At 42.9% G+C, this 16966-nt stretch overlaps 1 protein-coding gene across 1 annotated transcript in view; it reads right to left on the reverse strand.

Moving 5' to 3' along the window:
- The window catches only part of rtn4rl1b (reticulon 4 receptor-like 1b), a 155681-nt gene that overhangs the window by 61962 nt on the left and 76753 nt on the right, over nt 1-16966 (reverse strand). The window lies entirely within an intron of this gene.

Genomic DNA, 16966 nt, shown 5'->3' on the forward strand with positions numbered 1-16966 from the left:
TCATCAGGTCAGATTCCAACTTAATCAGGTTGGATTAGTCATGAAATTATAACTAATTGTCATCAGTCTTCACCAGCCAGAACACCTGTCAACACGTCCACTTTGTGACCCATTAGTCGGTCTACATCAGCCAACATCTGCTCTGCCATGGCTTCAGCAACACGCTCTTCACTTTCTATTTCTAACTTTCATAATAGCGATAAATACGACTCGCACAGGCGAACTCATTCATCACATCTAAATCTCCTGCCCGGTATAAAACAACCCTCATTCACCGCTCAGCGCTGTGTTTCTATCGCAAACAGAAGCTTGTGTAAGACAGAACCTCTCCCACCAGAGTTTAGCCTCGCCCAGCCAGCAGCCTGCACCAGGCGCCCAGCTAATGGGCCGGTGCGGTGTGGTGCACGGCAGGAGCAGGCGTTCCTAATGACCCATAACTGAGCAGCGCTGGGCTGTACTGTAAGAGCACTCAGGAGCCTCGTGAAATCTAACCCCGATCTCATTTTGGAACAGCGTGCGCTTCCTGTGTAACACGGCGTCACCGGTGGGCGTGAATAATAGCGGAGTGAGACAGGATCCGAGCACGTAGTCTGACAGAAGTGGTCCTCTCTCTGCACCCTGACAGTTTTAGTGCATTTGTTACAGTCCCCCTCCACCTCTGTTGCTGTTGACCCACTAGCATTGTTGGCCAGCTAATAAAATCTGCTTCGGCTCTGAGATTTTCATTCGAGCCCACATTTATTCAAGTCTATTTCATCCACGGCAGCTCCTCTAAAGTCACTCCTACATGCATGCAGACTGGCTGAGCTGCTCTATTGTTGAGGGAGGGAGAGCGAGAGAGAGACTGTGGTGATGCCTCACAGCCCCTAATCCTATTGGAAGTTAGGCCCGCTGTTTGTTTCCCTGTGTTGGCCCTATCAGTCACACTTAGATGAAGCCTGAGGGGAAGTAATATGGGTAGATTGGGCCTGAGTGGCAAGGGGAAGTTGCCAGGGCAGATGGGAGACTGCGGAGTAATACTGTGTGAAGTGCCACAGCCAGAGGTTCAGTTCTCTCTGGATGGATGTGTAATGGTAATGAAGAGAGATGAGATGAATCTGATACTCAGAGGAGGGAAATGTCTCACACACACATACACATACATACGCACACAATACTCTCAAGAATGGCCCTATGGATTATGTGCTGAAACGCTTGCTCCTGATAAACATCATTCGGCACGGTGCTATTTCTGCAGTGTCTCCACTTTTAAATGTTTCAAGAGAGATAGAGTGAAACTTAGAAGAATGGTACCCACTGATATGTAGTATGAAGGGAATGTGCTGACATAATACATCGTCAGTTCTCGAATCTTGGATGCCTTGAAATAATTTCTGCGATAGGCTACGCATCCGCGCGCTGTATCAGCGGGTAATGGACTTCCTCCGGTACGCACTGAATAAGGACTCGGGAAGATGGAGAGGGAGATAGGCTGGCATTTTAGAATATCTACACCCGATCCAGGGCTCTATCTGACTTGGTGGGACAACAGTGTCAATGGGATGATTCAGTGTGCCTATTTTTAAGCATCTACCAGACATTTTTAATGCACGGCGAGCTCATTTTTAACAGAATGCGCTATGACTTTTAAAATATGCAGTGATGAATGTCACATTCAGTCAGAGAGTGCTTTTCAGACTCGTCGCAAATAAATAAAATATAGATGTGATCTATTTTTACAGCTTTTTATCCTGAGTGCCTAAATAAGCTGTAATAAAATCAATAAGTGGACCTTTGACAATGCTTGTTATCTTATTAAAAGCTCAGTAAATACATCCAAAACAGCTGTTCGGAAGCCCAGCGAGCTACATAATGAGAAATGAGAGAACAATGAGAAATTATTTGCAGTCTGCTTTCCTATCCTAGCCTGGTAGCTAATGAGCTCTGAGTGTCGAGCAACGTCTCGGAGAGGAATGAATGTGGGGCGTTGGGGTTGCGCTTTTATTCAAATGAAGGTAAAAGCCATCAATAATACTCTTTAGTCGGTTGCAAGGTGCAGATTAGTGCTTGCACCGTGACTTTAGACCTATCCTTCTACATACAAAACAGCTCTAAAGAATCAGAAAACAGCTCCTTTCTCTTTTCCTACCTACTAATGAAGATTTATGGCTGGCGGTGTCAAATCATAGATGATTTACATAACGCAACGGGTAGCCTGCCGCCGTCAGTGGAAGGGGAGCGAGAGAGCGAAGGAGGGAGGGCTATTAAGAGCTTCGTGATACTCCAGCAGGCATGACGCTCCATGAATATGCACACATATGTGCCTGTGTTAAATAATTTTGGGCAGATGATCATATCTGTCAGATCCACGCGGCACGGCAACCGCAAACAGTGCACACAATGTAATGGTGATTAATACACTCACACTAAGTGCCTGCAACTAAATAAGTAAAAGTCCGATGCGGTAGCGATCTTGAAATATTAAATGAGACAATTCTCATTTCTCATTTACAGCTAAATCTAGCGACTGGCCCTGATGTTCTGTCTTTGTTTCCTCATTGGCAATTCTGATCCACATGTGGAAAAAAAGCAAATCACATATGCATGTATGTCATTCCCATGTCTGACAGACTATAACCAGTTCACATGACAGATTATCATATTTTCACACATTTACATTTTAGTGAAAATTGCCAGTTACTTGTGAAAATATTAAATTCACATGTTAATTGATGACATATAAACCTGAATATGAACGGATGACATGTTTCAGAGGTTTAATTAATCCCAACTGACATCACTGAGTTGGATAATATACTGTGCATTTCTTTGAGAATGTTATAGATATTGAATGTCTGTTAAACATTGTCCTTTAAATGTGTCTTTATTTGGTGTTTTGACAATGTTTTATAGTCACCTTAGTATTTTGTCACCTTTACAAAATGTGCAACCGCGCAAAAATCAAGTTTTTGCCGAAGGGAAATGTAAGCCCCTGGACACAACATACTGGGTTTTAATGAGGTCATAAGAGAGTATTACACAGAAAAAAATAAATAGTTGAATTTACAGTAGTAGGATCTGAGGGACTTCCAAAAACTGACTGATGTCGACAAAACAGGAGGGTTAAATGAACGGTTGACACGTATCCGCCAAGAGTCTATTAATCCGAATGACACGAGGGCAGAAAAACAGCTACTGCAGCTTTGCATATTGAAAGGAGTGCAGCCCTCATCTTTTACACTGATCAAGACAAGAACGATAGTCATCAAAATCTCATTTCACTTTGCCTTTAAAGGACCCAAGAAGCAGGTGGACATTCCAAAGCCTGAAGCTTGGAAAAAAAATCAATCAGGAACATAAGCGTGAGTTCCACACAGTCCTCTTGTATGGCCGTCCTGCTATGCCCAGGTTAGCTTTAATCATCGCTGATCCCTCACTACTATTCAGAAGCTCACAGCTCCTTCTCCTGCCCTGAAAGCCTTTGATATGGATAGGTGTGAAACCGGCTCTCATTGCTGATCCCTACCACCACCAGGCTCACCATCCCAGTAATTCAGTTTGCAGTCTCCGGTTTGTGAATTGATTACTTTGCTTTGCCTCTTTAAATTGGTGTCTGGAGAGTGGCTCTCTCTCTCTCTCTCTCTCTTCTCAAGAAAGCTCCCATCAAATCAAATAGAAATCTAATATAGGAGGGTAATGGGAATGGATAGCGTGACCTATGGTTCCGAATGATATGTGCGGCTGATGATTTGACATCTGCAGAGATGAGTCCATAGCTGGCTGCATCTCACTCGTCCTCCGGTGGGCTTCTTAGGGTTTTAAACAGGTCTGGCACTCATCAAGCGAGCTGGACCGCCTTACAGGATGAGAGCAGTGTGATGCGGGTCCAAGGTCAGATTTCTAAAGCATGGATCAGAAATGTTCCTGATGGGAAAATAATTACAACAATACCTCCTCTGATTCTGAGACCTTTCAGCTCCTGTTCCCCTTTCCCTGGCTTGTATCCAGCAGATCAGACAACCCCAGAGCTGACTTTGGTGATCGCGCGTTGACATTACATGCTTCATGGCGTGCCAGCACTTAGGACCTTGCCAGTGCGGCAGGAGGCTACATGAGAAAAAGGACCACACGGTGGGAGGTGAGGAACTGAGGTTACTGTGAATAATTATGTAGGCATGTGTCAGTCTGACTAATGCATCTGGAGCCTACAGTACATTTGGGCTGTCTAGACCCGCCTCCTCACCTTAAGCGTCACACTTTTGCTGCGTCGTCCCTTTTCATCGCACCTTTCCTCAATTTTATTCCCCACTCCTCCGATCCTGTCTATGTCTGTATTCCTCACCACCCTGCCATGTCTAGACAGACACCGTTGAGTCAGACTTTGCCATATCAAAGATCGATGAATCACCCGGGGTAACACACGCAGCACAACTGGGCAGTGTCGTTTTCCTTGAAGCCACAAACAAACAAACTCACTTTCAGAGATTCTGACATTACACAACCCCTGACTGAGTTTACATATACTGTTATAGATGAATGTCATCCCTCCAGGCATCCCTGCTCACCAATCAATGCACCACATGCAAAAGGCCCAGCTGTGTTTTTATCATGTGTGAAACGCCAGTGGGATGTAATTCCAAAGGAGGAGGGCATCTGAAGGGCAACGTTATCCCAGTAGGTTTGAACACAACCTATGAATTACTTATGTTGTTGTTGCAACTCAACATTCTCATACTAAAACCCATCTCTTTCCAGTCCCTATGAATCGTAAGTGACCCCAAGACAAACAGACTAACTTAGACCAGCTTGAGTCTTTGTGGAGGGTGTGTTGACATGCAATTAAATAGGAACAGAAGTGTTGTTTAAATATTTCATCACCCGAGTGAAAGAGCGGCAGCACTGGAGGACCAGTGTCAGTTTTAGTGCGTGAGCACATCTTTTTTTTTTATTTTTGAGAGCTAAGACATGTTTTTTTGTGAGTGAATGAAGAATGTACGAGGGAGGGGAGAGATGGATAGACGGAGAGGCACAATGTGACAAGACAATGGAACATGAGGAAACTGAGTGAGAGGGAAGAGAAAGTAATATAATGGACAAGTCAATATGTTTTTGCTTCCTGACTCAAGGAAAAATGGCCCACGGCTACAAGGATGTTTTAGCTTAGCCACACCTTATGAATTTTCTAAAACAGAAGGGCTGGGTGGATGTGAGAAGTGCATAAACTTAGTGAACATGTGGCAAGCGTTGGAAAATGTAAAAAGGATGCGCAGTGGAGCACATTCACCAAGGGAAAGAAAATACATCCAACACCAAGGACTCGCTCAAGGTCATTCCTTTTTTCTTTACTCTCACGACAGCTTCTTCTTTTTTTTTCTTAAAAGCCAAACCACTTTGTATCACAGTCGTGAATCACAGTTATATTCTCAACACGTTTACATAGGTTACAGAAGCAGCAGATCATCAATTATTTCTGAGGTTCCTGCTTGATTTTTTAGCAAAGCAGGTGAGTTTGAAATGAGACGATTGCCGTATGTATCAGATTACCATCAGAGTGGGAAAACGGCAGCAAGGGCGCAGATCTCATTACTACTTCGAGGGGGACCGCAAACATGGAACTTTCTCGAGGGAATTCCCCGGATGGAGACAGAAATAATTTCATCAATGTATATCAGATTTTCACAGCTATTAATAGTAGTTGAGAATATGTAAGGTCTGGTGTGCAACCTATTATTGGAAGTCGGGACTGATCAATGTAACATGAACTAGCAAGCAAGCTAAAATAGCTAGGGAGCTATATTTAAATATGGAAAAGAGGATGGTCTTTTTTTTAAAACCTTATTATTCGGTTGATGGGCAGACTTTATATTTGTTTAAACACAATTAATTACAAGGCATCTGTCACAGCACTAGCCTATTGTTAGCCATGAACAGAGATGAACGACACGTCTCCACTCTCGCTGTACAAAAATGAAGCCAAAACCTCCTGCATACAAGCACTGCCAAATTGCGCTGGTGACATCATTTGAAGCCAGATTCTCAGCTGTTAACCATGACATTCAACCCACTCTTTGTAACATCAAAAACTTATTAAAACCACATTTTGGAGAAAAAGGAACACTTGAACATACATCAAGGTTATGAGAACAACCTAAAATGCAGCCATCCACCCGGGGGTGATTGATATTGTTTGGCTGCACAGTCACCTTCTACTAGATTTATGCTGCATTTAAATGCTCCTCAGATGGTCCCACTGCAAACAAGAAGTTGTTTTGCATTTCATCACTCAGCGATGCTACAGATATGGAATCTGGGTAATGCAACCCAAAAGCAAGCAAAGGTATCAAGGGTGAAGTAAAGTGTTATCTTCATTTTCCAAATTCCCGCTCCCACTTTAATTTATGCAACAGTTCAGACCGCTGAGAAGGACACAAACCCTCAAAAAGTGTTTGTCCTTCCATTAAATACATATATTTTCAAGTACATCATTTATTTAGGAACGACTTAGTATAGAGGATTTGGGGAGGGGGACTCTACATGCAAAGCAACTTATTTGCTTTGCATGTAGAAAAATATATAATTCTGTTTACTTTATTATATAATGGTGTATTTGCTGAATTGAGGCTCAACTGTATGAAGAAAACAACAGAAGAATAATAAAAATTCGAACAGGAAACGACTCAGCAGGAAATTACTTTATCTGAGTACTTGAACACCTTTTCTCTTCTGGCTCTTCTGTAAGTTGCACTTTATTTTTTCCAGTAGTTCATAGTGCCAGTTATTGCATAATTAGATTGTGCCTTGAAACCGAGAACAAAACTGCCTAACTCGGATGGAGTTACCTTCAGCCCTCTCCACTATCACATATTATATGAACACATTTTTTCCTTAGTTCCTCTTTCAAGAGAAAAAAAGCCATAATTAATAATTGCCTCGACTCTTCGGCTTTGAAAAACCTCTTGAGAGTGTCGAGGCATCTGCGGTACAAGCAGAGCCTTGCATCTCGTGTGCAGCCTAGATCTGCTCCTCCTGAGAATGGTGTCTCCCTGGCGACTGTCTGGTCCAATTCCACCCAGTGCTGATGGCCTGTAAAATCCCAGTTCCTTGAGCGCTCGCTTCTAAAACATTCATCATTCCTTCACTTCCCTCTAGGTGCAAGCTCAGCCTATATCAGAGGATTTGATGGCGCTTTTTCCGTCCCCCTCCACTACCCCTCGCTCAAAAAAAGCAGGGTCGGGTAATGGAGAGCTCTCTAATCACACTTCTATTCTTCTCATTCGGTCGTGAGCTATGTGCTTACTGCCTCCAAAACCCGGCTTACAGACTCACCTGGCATGATCTGAGTGTACCTCCATCCATTACCTTTGTGCAATGCAGTTGTGCCACAGCATCAGGACCGGCTATTTATGCGAGATCCTTGAACAAGTTTGAAAGATGATTACTCACCGCTAACACTGTGGAAATATTCAACTTTGTTGTTTCCCACAGTTCTCTTTAAAACATCACTTTACCTATACTAGGTGCAAGGACGGGAGCCAATATTTTGCTCATGGTATACGAATAAACATTTCCCAGCCTATTTGTGTGCACGACTGCTTCAGACGGGGTGATGGAGGGTCATTTTCTGGCTTTGATTCATCACTGTGAAAGCCAGAGCCCACAGAATTATTTGATGCCATCCAGCAGCAAGCAGGTCTGGTGCTGTAGCTACACGGAGTGAAATTAGTTGTTGCTTTAAATCAGCCAACAGTGACGAATGTGCAGTTTTCCACACTTCTTGCCAATAGCTCTTCTCAGCCACGGGGCTATTTGTTGCTAAATAAAGATCAATACGTAACAAGATATCCATGCAGATACTAGTACTCAGGGACATTTACTCATTAGTTCAGCACATTTGTGTTCCTAACAGACATTTATACAGGATTCTCCTGCTGTAGTCGAACAGGAGACACAAAGGGTACAGAGACATTACAGGAAAAGACATGAAGGGAGAGTTTTGTGGCGAGACACACACTAATTCAAATAGCTCATTGCTTTAAAGGGGCAGTCCACCCCGAAATGAAAAATGCACATTTCACTTCTTACTTGTGTTGCTATTTATCCATCTGGACTATTTTGCTGACAGTTGGCGAGTTTTCAAGATATCAGCCATGGAGATGTCTGTCCTTCTTTCAATATAATGCAACTAGATTGGCATTTAAACATTTGACATTGAAAGAACTTAACAGCAATGTCTCTTTCCAAAAATCACTAGGAACAGTTTTCTCTCTGTCAAACTACACCCGCTGATCGTATCACAAAGCGGGAGGAAACATGCATCTACTCCTGGAAAAGGGGTTAGTGCTCGTGACAGTGTGGGATGTAAATGTTGGCTTAGTTAGTTTAGTCAGCTAGCCTCTTGTCCATGAGTAGATTCACACTTCATTTTGCGCCGTGATATAAAACGAAAATAGTTCCCACATGAAACTGCTCACGACAAGGTCCGTGGATAGTTTTTAGTAACCAGGTCATGATTTCTGGAATCAGAAATTACCATTTTTTTGGCGCTTTGAGCACCAGCAGCCAAGTGCAGCCTAGTTTCACTGTATTTGAGAGAGGAATTTTTTTCCTTTTGTATCACGGCGCAGAATGAAGTGTGAATCTACTCATGCACGAGAGGCTACCTAACTAAACTAATGTTTAACCTTGTGGCGTCACTAGCACAAGCCTCTCGTCCAGGAGTAGATGCATGCACCCTTCCGCATGGTGACACTGTTGGCGGGCGCAGTTCGACAGAAAGATAATAGCTCCTACGTGAAACTGCTCACAATGACGTCTGTGGATTATCTTGAATAACCAGATCATGATTTCTGGAAAGAGACTTAACTGTTTGTTTTTTGTTTTTCGACGCTTTGAGCACCACAAGCTGCCATGTAGCTCCATTATATTCAAGAGAAAAATGCAGCCAATATCTCCAAAACACGGCAGTTCACACCAAAGTATCACTAAATAGCAATACATGTATTTTTATACATTTTTTTTTTTAGGGGGAAATGTCCCTTTAAGCAAATAATTGTGAAGTACCTACAATACATACTGTAGAAGTGACCTCTAGTAACTCTGGCACACTTACAGTACATGTAACTGTATACAGAAATCACTCTGTGCTGTTGTTGTCACTTTGATCTGAGCAAACAAAACACATGTCCTTCAGTGCTATCACTCTCCGCCCGCCTCGGAGTCTGCAGGCTGTTTGTGTAAATCCAAACAACCTTCTGATTGTATTTTTCCTCCTTTAAAACACTTGCAGCTGTTATCTCGTTTGATTCTATCTACACAACAGTGATAGAATACATAAAGAGTCGGTTCAGGGGCCTGGGCATGTTTACAGTGTTTGTGTAGTCATCCAAGGCTGGGTCCTAAACAATGCATCTCCTCCCTGTTTCTGCTGACACCGTCTGTTGACACAGACGTAAGTGTTCGGCTTTATCACTACTCCTCTGGGAGGGTCCAGCTAATAGAATTAATTGAATTTCACGTTCTGTTTTGCATTTTCAATTGTTCCGTTTGCGTTCTTACACACTCTTTTAATCCCTTCCTTCAGTTGTCTTTATCGAGGTAAATCCCGGCGCATAAGTGGCCCGCCTGACGACTTCACAAAGCACAACAAGCTCCACTCTCTCCAGTCATCCAATTTCTCTTTGTTTCTCTGTGTGATTGTGACCTCTGCCGCAGCCATCCATGAAAACAAACATCCTACCGATAAAGGGGAATAAAACACCCCAGGCCGTGCATTGAAAAGTCTGTCTGGTGTTTTTCTTTATGTCAGCCTTTACTCAGCTCAGCCAGCCAGCACAAGTTGGCAGATTGGCTCTTTGGGTGGGAGGTCCGACTGCTTTTTCTTTTTTGTCCTTGGCACTGAGAGTGCCCAACGCAAGTGCAGCAAGGGCCCCTCAAAACCATGTACAGTGTGTCTGCTGATGTCCTCCAAGGTCCAGTCGTTGATACTGTCGGAGTAAAAAATAAATTACACACACAAGTTCGCTGTCTGAAAGGCGGCGTAGTGACCATTTGCTCTGAATATAAAACAATTTACAATCTTGTCCTTGGTGAAAATTCAGGGGACTATCTCTTATCTATTGTGTTTTGCCAATCAAACCGGCCAGTGTGTCATGAAGCTGGAGGCTTAGCTAGAAGTGTGAGTGTGTGTGTGTGTGTGTGTGCTTTTGTGAGATGTTAAAATTAAAGAGTGGCTTGGTTAATCATCCTTTATCAAACGCTGCAATCAGCTCCTTTGCGGTCCCCTTCACCGATCATTCTGACACAGCCACTGAGACGCACTAATAACATTGCTCATGCAAACAGAATTAAACCTGAAAGGCCTCAGCTATTGGAAGGATCCCTCAGGAACCACGGCTGAAAAACGTGGAACCAGACATCGTACAGGGACAGTCAAAACTGATTTACAATGTGCCTATGGAGCACCGGTCGAGAAAGTGCACGGGGAGACAAAGCAATATTCAGCATTAGAACGACCGTTTTAGACATTATCCGATTACATGAGTAATAATGCAGCCATATTGGCATCCGAGTCCCAAAATGTCCATAATGTCTAAGCTCTTCGGTCCTCATAGCAGCATTTTGGCGCGAACAAAGTAACTGCAGCATTCAGCTATTGTATAAGTCAAAGCCTATTTGAAAGGGATAAAGAGCTTTCTTATGAAGTTCACGGGGGAGTCAAGTTCATTAGTGGTTTTGATAGAGTAGGTGGTGTGAATCAAACCTGAATCAAAGAGAGGCAGAGACAGAGCTGAGAAAACCACAAACAGGCTCCTGGGGGACAAGTCTTTGGCCTCCCTGTCAATAATGGGTCGCACACACACGAAAGCACTTCACGTTCCAATGATCGCTGATTTCCTATTATTCCAAAACCCTTAGCTTTCTTTTCTCCTCCTTGTTTTCTCCATATACACCATAATCACTCTGTGTGTCAATTATTGTGGTGGTTTACAGCTAAGAGACGGCTAAGTGGGAGCTAACAGAATTGGGTCACATCAGTACAACAGAGTACAGTTAGTCCTCACTGCAATCTGGGCAAGATTCAGTCATTATCTACTAACGCCCATGCCAGTGGAAAGCTGAGTGAAGTTTCAAAGTCTCATAGTACAAAAAAGTGTTGCAGTATTCTCCTAAACAACTGAAGTAGTTTTAAAGCTGTCATGGTTTGGGTTTTTTTGGTTTAGTCATTTCCTGTTTTATTTTGTCGTTGTATCCTCATGTGTCTTGTTGTGACTTTCCACTTCCTGTCTTTGTTTCTTTCCCGCCTCTTCTGTTTCTGTTCCCCCACATCAGTCTTGCGTTCCCTGTTCTGCGGTCCTCTTCGGGCAAAACTGTCAAAAAACAACTGAAAAAAATGAACAACTCGTCCAAGTCTCCGGGAAGCCCTGAGATCCCAAATTAATTTGAAAAGACATTATTTATGCACCTTTCTAAGCCAGAATCTTCACTGTAGCTGCTAAGCTAAAAGCAATCTACTTCAGTTGTAAGGGAAATGCTGCAACACTGTTTTGCTGTGAAGAAATGTTTTGTGGACTACAAAACCTCGCCCGACTTTCCTGAGGGCATGAGGGTGAGTAGATAATGACTGAATTTTAATTTTTTGGATGAACTTATTCTTTAAACTTCAGACAATACGGGACTGGTTTTCTTCTGTGATTACTTTCACATTCTGCACACATTCTTGATCCCTGAAGCATCTGGTGACTGAGAACATGTGCAGTTGCCAACTTCCGTCAATAGAGCGCCAAAAGTTCCCTCCGCTCTGGAAGTAATTTCACTATTTTGACAGAAGTGGCCAAATGACTCTAAATTGTTTGGGTATGTTTAAGCCGTAAATCTTAAAATTTCCCCACTGAGCAAAGTCTGTGAAAGATAATCTGTTCATTCTGCATTGATTCCCACATGAATCGCACCGTTACCTGCCACAGTAGCATTGATAAATTCACAACAGACTGTATAGCCAGCAAATCATCAGAAAGACAGCTTTGCTGTTTTCTTCCATGCAATAGTTTCTCAAATATGAAGTAAACAGTTTTATTGATTAATATAAATGAGCTGTCCTGGAAATGAAGGCTCATGGCAACTTAGCAATAAAATTACTTTTCAACATGTAGGCTTCGCTCCCGAGCAGTGGGAAAATGGGGCCTCTAAGCAGCCCCATTAAGTCCAATAAAATAAACAAGAGTGGAAGATGCTTGATGAAACACTGACTGCTTTATTTGTTAACAGGCACCATGAATCAGTGAAGCGCAAAACAACACAAAAAGGCAGCTTTGACAATATGGATTCACCTTAGAGCTCCTCCTTAACACAACAGGTTCGCCGTCAGAATATAAATGGAAAATACAAGGTCACATGTGCAATTTGTTGTCTCATCAAGTAGCTTCAAATCTGTTTTATTTCACTCAGCATGAAGGCTGCAGTCTTGCGGGCTTTTCTGACGTGTTTCCCTACCCGCTGGTGCAGAATTAGTGTGCATGACACAGGCAGGAAATTAGAAATATGAAATACTTCCTAGATATGCTGTCCTGGTAAGTCAAGTAGAACCCCGGTGCTGCACGACCTCAGTGCTGAAATTCAATCAGCGCTGAGGGGGCGGTGTGAGAATAAGCCACCTGACTGACGGTGCTAAAAGGGGTCAGGAAGTCCAAGGCTACTGATCAATAAATGTGTGCAAGTATACACATGATACTTGCCCCGACAAACGCACACACACAAAACCACTGTCTGTCTCTCTCTCCACAGGAAATATGCCTCGATTTAGACTGTTCATTAGAAATCACTAGACCCTCCACTATCTTCACTCCGTCGCACGCAGTGGGAAGACACTCAGCCCTTTGAACACAGTCTGTACATCTCCTTATTGTGTATTTACTACATCAGACCTATGATTGGGTTTATGTTATCTCCCTGAAGCCGTTACAAAGCATTTAACCAGCCTCCTCTCTACATTATTAAATGCCGCTGTCATTATTTCTGATGACTTCTCTCAGGCATTCCTCTGAAAATAGGACTCCCTTGTTCAGCGGGGAAGAGACAGACAGAGGAGAGGGTGGCTTCGCTGGTAATGCCGGAAAAGAGATGGGTGAGAAGATGTGTAGTGGAGAGAGGAGAAATCTGATCAAATGAGCCAATCCCCATGTTTGGCGCTAATGATGAGCCTGGAGGAGCAGCCTCCATCCGCTCACCAGATGTGTGTGAGTTGGTAGCTAGGGTGATAACGAGATGAAGAGAGCTTGGCCCATTATGGCTAACTGTCTCTACTAAAACTTTAAAGCGATGCAGAGAAGAGCCTTTATATTACCGGGAACAATTTCCAAAGAATACCATACGTTTCTTGACTGGTTTTTTTTTTGTTTTTTTTAACCTTCCAGGCAGCAATTCACTTTATTTCAGTGCACTTCGAAAATCAGCCTGCAGACTCAGTACTTGATACTCCATCACATCTTCAGAGATCTGTCACCGTGAACAGCATGACTTCTTTATTTAAGTTACATTTCCATTTTCAACACTCGTGCCAGCAGTGCTGCGTTTAAGGAAACTTACAGACAACATAGAGCCGATGACTGCTGTATTTTCGGCAATCTAATCCAGACGACAAACAGCAGGTAAACGGTGACAATGTGAAAAGGATGGTGTGGATTTGGTCATTTCTTACACTGAGAAGGATTTATTGTTCAGCGGCAGGCGCTGATGGCTTGGGTGTCAGTCGGAGAATTGAGAGTTTTCCTCCCTTTAAATAAATCACGACATTTTTAGGCCGTAAGGATGCACACATATATATCTTGTTATTTTGAAATCTCCTCAAAATCACTGGACATACATACATATATATATGATGTTGTTATACATTACATAAAACAGATTATTTCTCAACAGTGATTTGTTTGGAAGGCACAGGCGAGTGGTTAGAAAATGCTTTAAGTGCATCCTGAGGATAATTACAAAACACATATTTTGTGGTTTTAATTAGGACGGCTTGTCTAAATGTTGACATCCTGAAAAGTGGACTTGTTTACTGCGATAGAAGACTTAATGAACTACATCTAGCAGCTTGCCTTGATGGCAGAACATCAATTTAAAACATAGGCTTCAGAAAATGTTAAGTAATAAAGCAAAATATATGTTGAGTTGGTTTCAAATAGGCCAAAACATGGGAAAAAAAGCATAATTTCCAGTTGGGGACCAACTAGAATATTCTTTTAATTTTAATAAGGTTTGCCTGCAAATAACTAACTTTCTTTGGGCCCAATTACCGTCTATTTATTGAACAAGGCATTCCTGATTGATTTGTGTTCGCAGCGGGCAATACATGATTCAAAGCCACTTCTTTTTTTGAATATCATCACGCACACTCCACATGTACGTTAATGAGTCATGGCCGTAATTAGGCCAATGAATAATTCATATTGTTGGTATTCAAAAATTAATGCCTGCACATGATACATGCATCAAGCACACGAGATGGAGAGCATCGCTATGCACCATTTGCAATAAAAACGAAAACATGTAACGGGGTGCTGACTGTCAGGGCTCCAGCCCTTTAAATGAGGACACGTACAAAGCTAGCCAGCCATTCCTGGTTAGAGGAGTAAAAAGTAATTCCACTGGTAGAATTAACCACTCTTTTATTTATTTTAAATCAAGTATTAATCTTCTGTTTTAGGTCATAAACACGAGTTCACTTCAAGTTCCAGTTGCGGTGTTATCCCTCACTCTTAATCTCATTTTTCTAATCTAACTGCCTACTTATCTTAACCCTTGAGCAGCTGGTTTAATTCCCCTCAAATCCATAATCTCTGGCTGCGTGCTGTGCTATAAGGGCACGAGATTCACACGTTAGCAACATGACTGAGCTCCCTTCAGTCAGGGGAGTCAGAGCTCTGAATACTTCCTGGTTGAGCATTACCTCCAGCTGTTTACATTACTGATGGATATCATTCTGCTTTTCACTCATTCTACTTTCCCATCATTCCTTGGAGATACTCCGCAGAGTGTCAATTCCTGCAGGAGGCCCGTGGAGTGATTCAACAGGATAGGTCCTCTCTAACAATAATCTGCATGCTGTCTCTTGAGGCTTGCTCATAAACAAGAACGCACACGTGCACATGAAGCCACACACATGCACAAACACTCCACCCTGTTCCAACGCGGGTACCGGCACCATTTCTGCCACATCTCTCTCCCACTCTGCCCTTTGCTCCTCTCATTTTCCACCTGTCTCTGATCCTCTGCCTCTTTTACATTTCAATCCACCGCCTGTTCCTCCCCGTCCTGACAGGGGAGTGAGCAGAGAGAACGGGGGGGAGAGAGAGAGCAGGGTGGAGGGGGTTGCACCCTTTGGGTAGCTAAGCGATTACCGTTTGAGAGATCCAATCCCTTGCATCATACCTCTCTCAACCTCCTCTGCTCCTCCATTACTCTGTGGGAACCCGTTTCTGCCTTCTCTGCACGTCTGGCACCTCCACTCCTGTTTTCTTCATCTCCCCTTATCCGTTTATTCTTACTTCATTTATGACTCCCCTTGTTGTCTCTAATCCCACCCACAAGCAAGCCATTTAATTCATGTTTATGGATTTCTATGCTTGCGTTGTCATTATTGCTTGCGTATCTAGGTGGCACACGGAAATATACTGCAAACCGTAATCAGGCATTTAAAACCGACGAGTGATGGAAAAGACTTTTGAGAAAGAATCTGCATCTGAACAACTTGCATTTTCATCCTATATGTGTTTGTTTGTCAGAGTATATCCCAAGTGTGTGTTAGCATATGTTGTGAGCTGCTTCAGGAGCCATTTTTGCCGGTCTTATCTGGCTGAGTGGAGTACTGGCTGCTCCAGCAGCAAAGCCAGAGCCCACTGCCCACCGCTTAAGTGGAAGAGGACTAATCCCTCTTCTCAAAGCCCACTCTAGTAAACACCACTTCTCCAAAAGCACCCATGCACACCCATCATGTCCAGTCCAGGTCCACAATACTTTGGGGAGGCTGGGGTTCCTGGGTTTATTTTGGGAACCTGATCTCATATCAAATAATTACCAGTTCCATGTTCCATTAAGAGTTGAGGGGAAAGAGCTTTCAGCGCATGCAAGCACCCAACAATTATTTGTCCCTTGAATCCAGAGGGTGGCCATGTGCACTTTCCTGCATCTACCAACCTGACACAATCATTACCCTTCATCACCATGATAAAGAGAGGAGAAATTGTTATGTAAAATGTGGCAACTGGTGTTAAAACCTTGGAAATCCAAACCATCTAACAGCTGGGAAGAGGAACAAAACTGGCAGTAAAATGTTCCTAAATGAGTTTTCACTGAAACCTAAGGGGGCTCATTCCCGAATTGTGTGTTTTTGATCTCCTCCTAGCTGGATGCCTTCATGGTACAATTTATTCTAATGGAAAAAGATTACGTCTTGAATTAAAAAGTGCTCAGCGCTGACCAATACAGTAGACAGGAAACCAGTCTGAGAGCTAAGAGAGAAACATTTTTACTTACAAGTAAAAAAACAGCTAACTGCTGCTTACTGTAACTGTAACACAGGATCTTTGGACCGGGACAGATCAGGGCTAGCTGGTTAGCATGATAACATCAGTAGATATCTCTGCAACACAATATATAAACCTCATAAATTTCTTCCCATTGTGTCGACAATCTTAGTTCATTTTTGACACGTATTGGCCCTTTGAGCTTTTATTTTGCGGTTTTCTTTGTGCTCTGTTGTGCACTGCAGAGACCGCTTGATAAAAACAGCAGTTTACAGGAGTTTTCTTGCCCCAGCGGTGTAACTGAAGGCCATTATCTGCTTACCTTGCTGCTCTGAAACAAGGTATTTAACAGGAGAAGGTCAGATGCAAAATAGAGATCTGCCATATGGCGTGACGAGTCTTTGATGAGGAAATTCATCAAAATCACCGCCGTATCTGGCAGCCTTGTGATTTTGCACCGTAACACT

Source organism: Pagrus pagrus (genome assembly GCF_965226575.1).
Source record: "Pagrus pagrus genome assembly, chromosome: 4".
NCBI lineage: Eukaryota > Metazoa > Chordata > Actinopteri > Spariformes > Sparidae > Pagrus > Pagrus pagrus.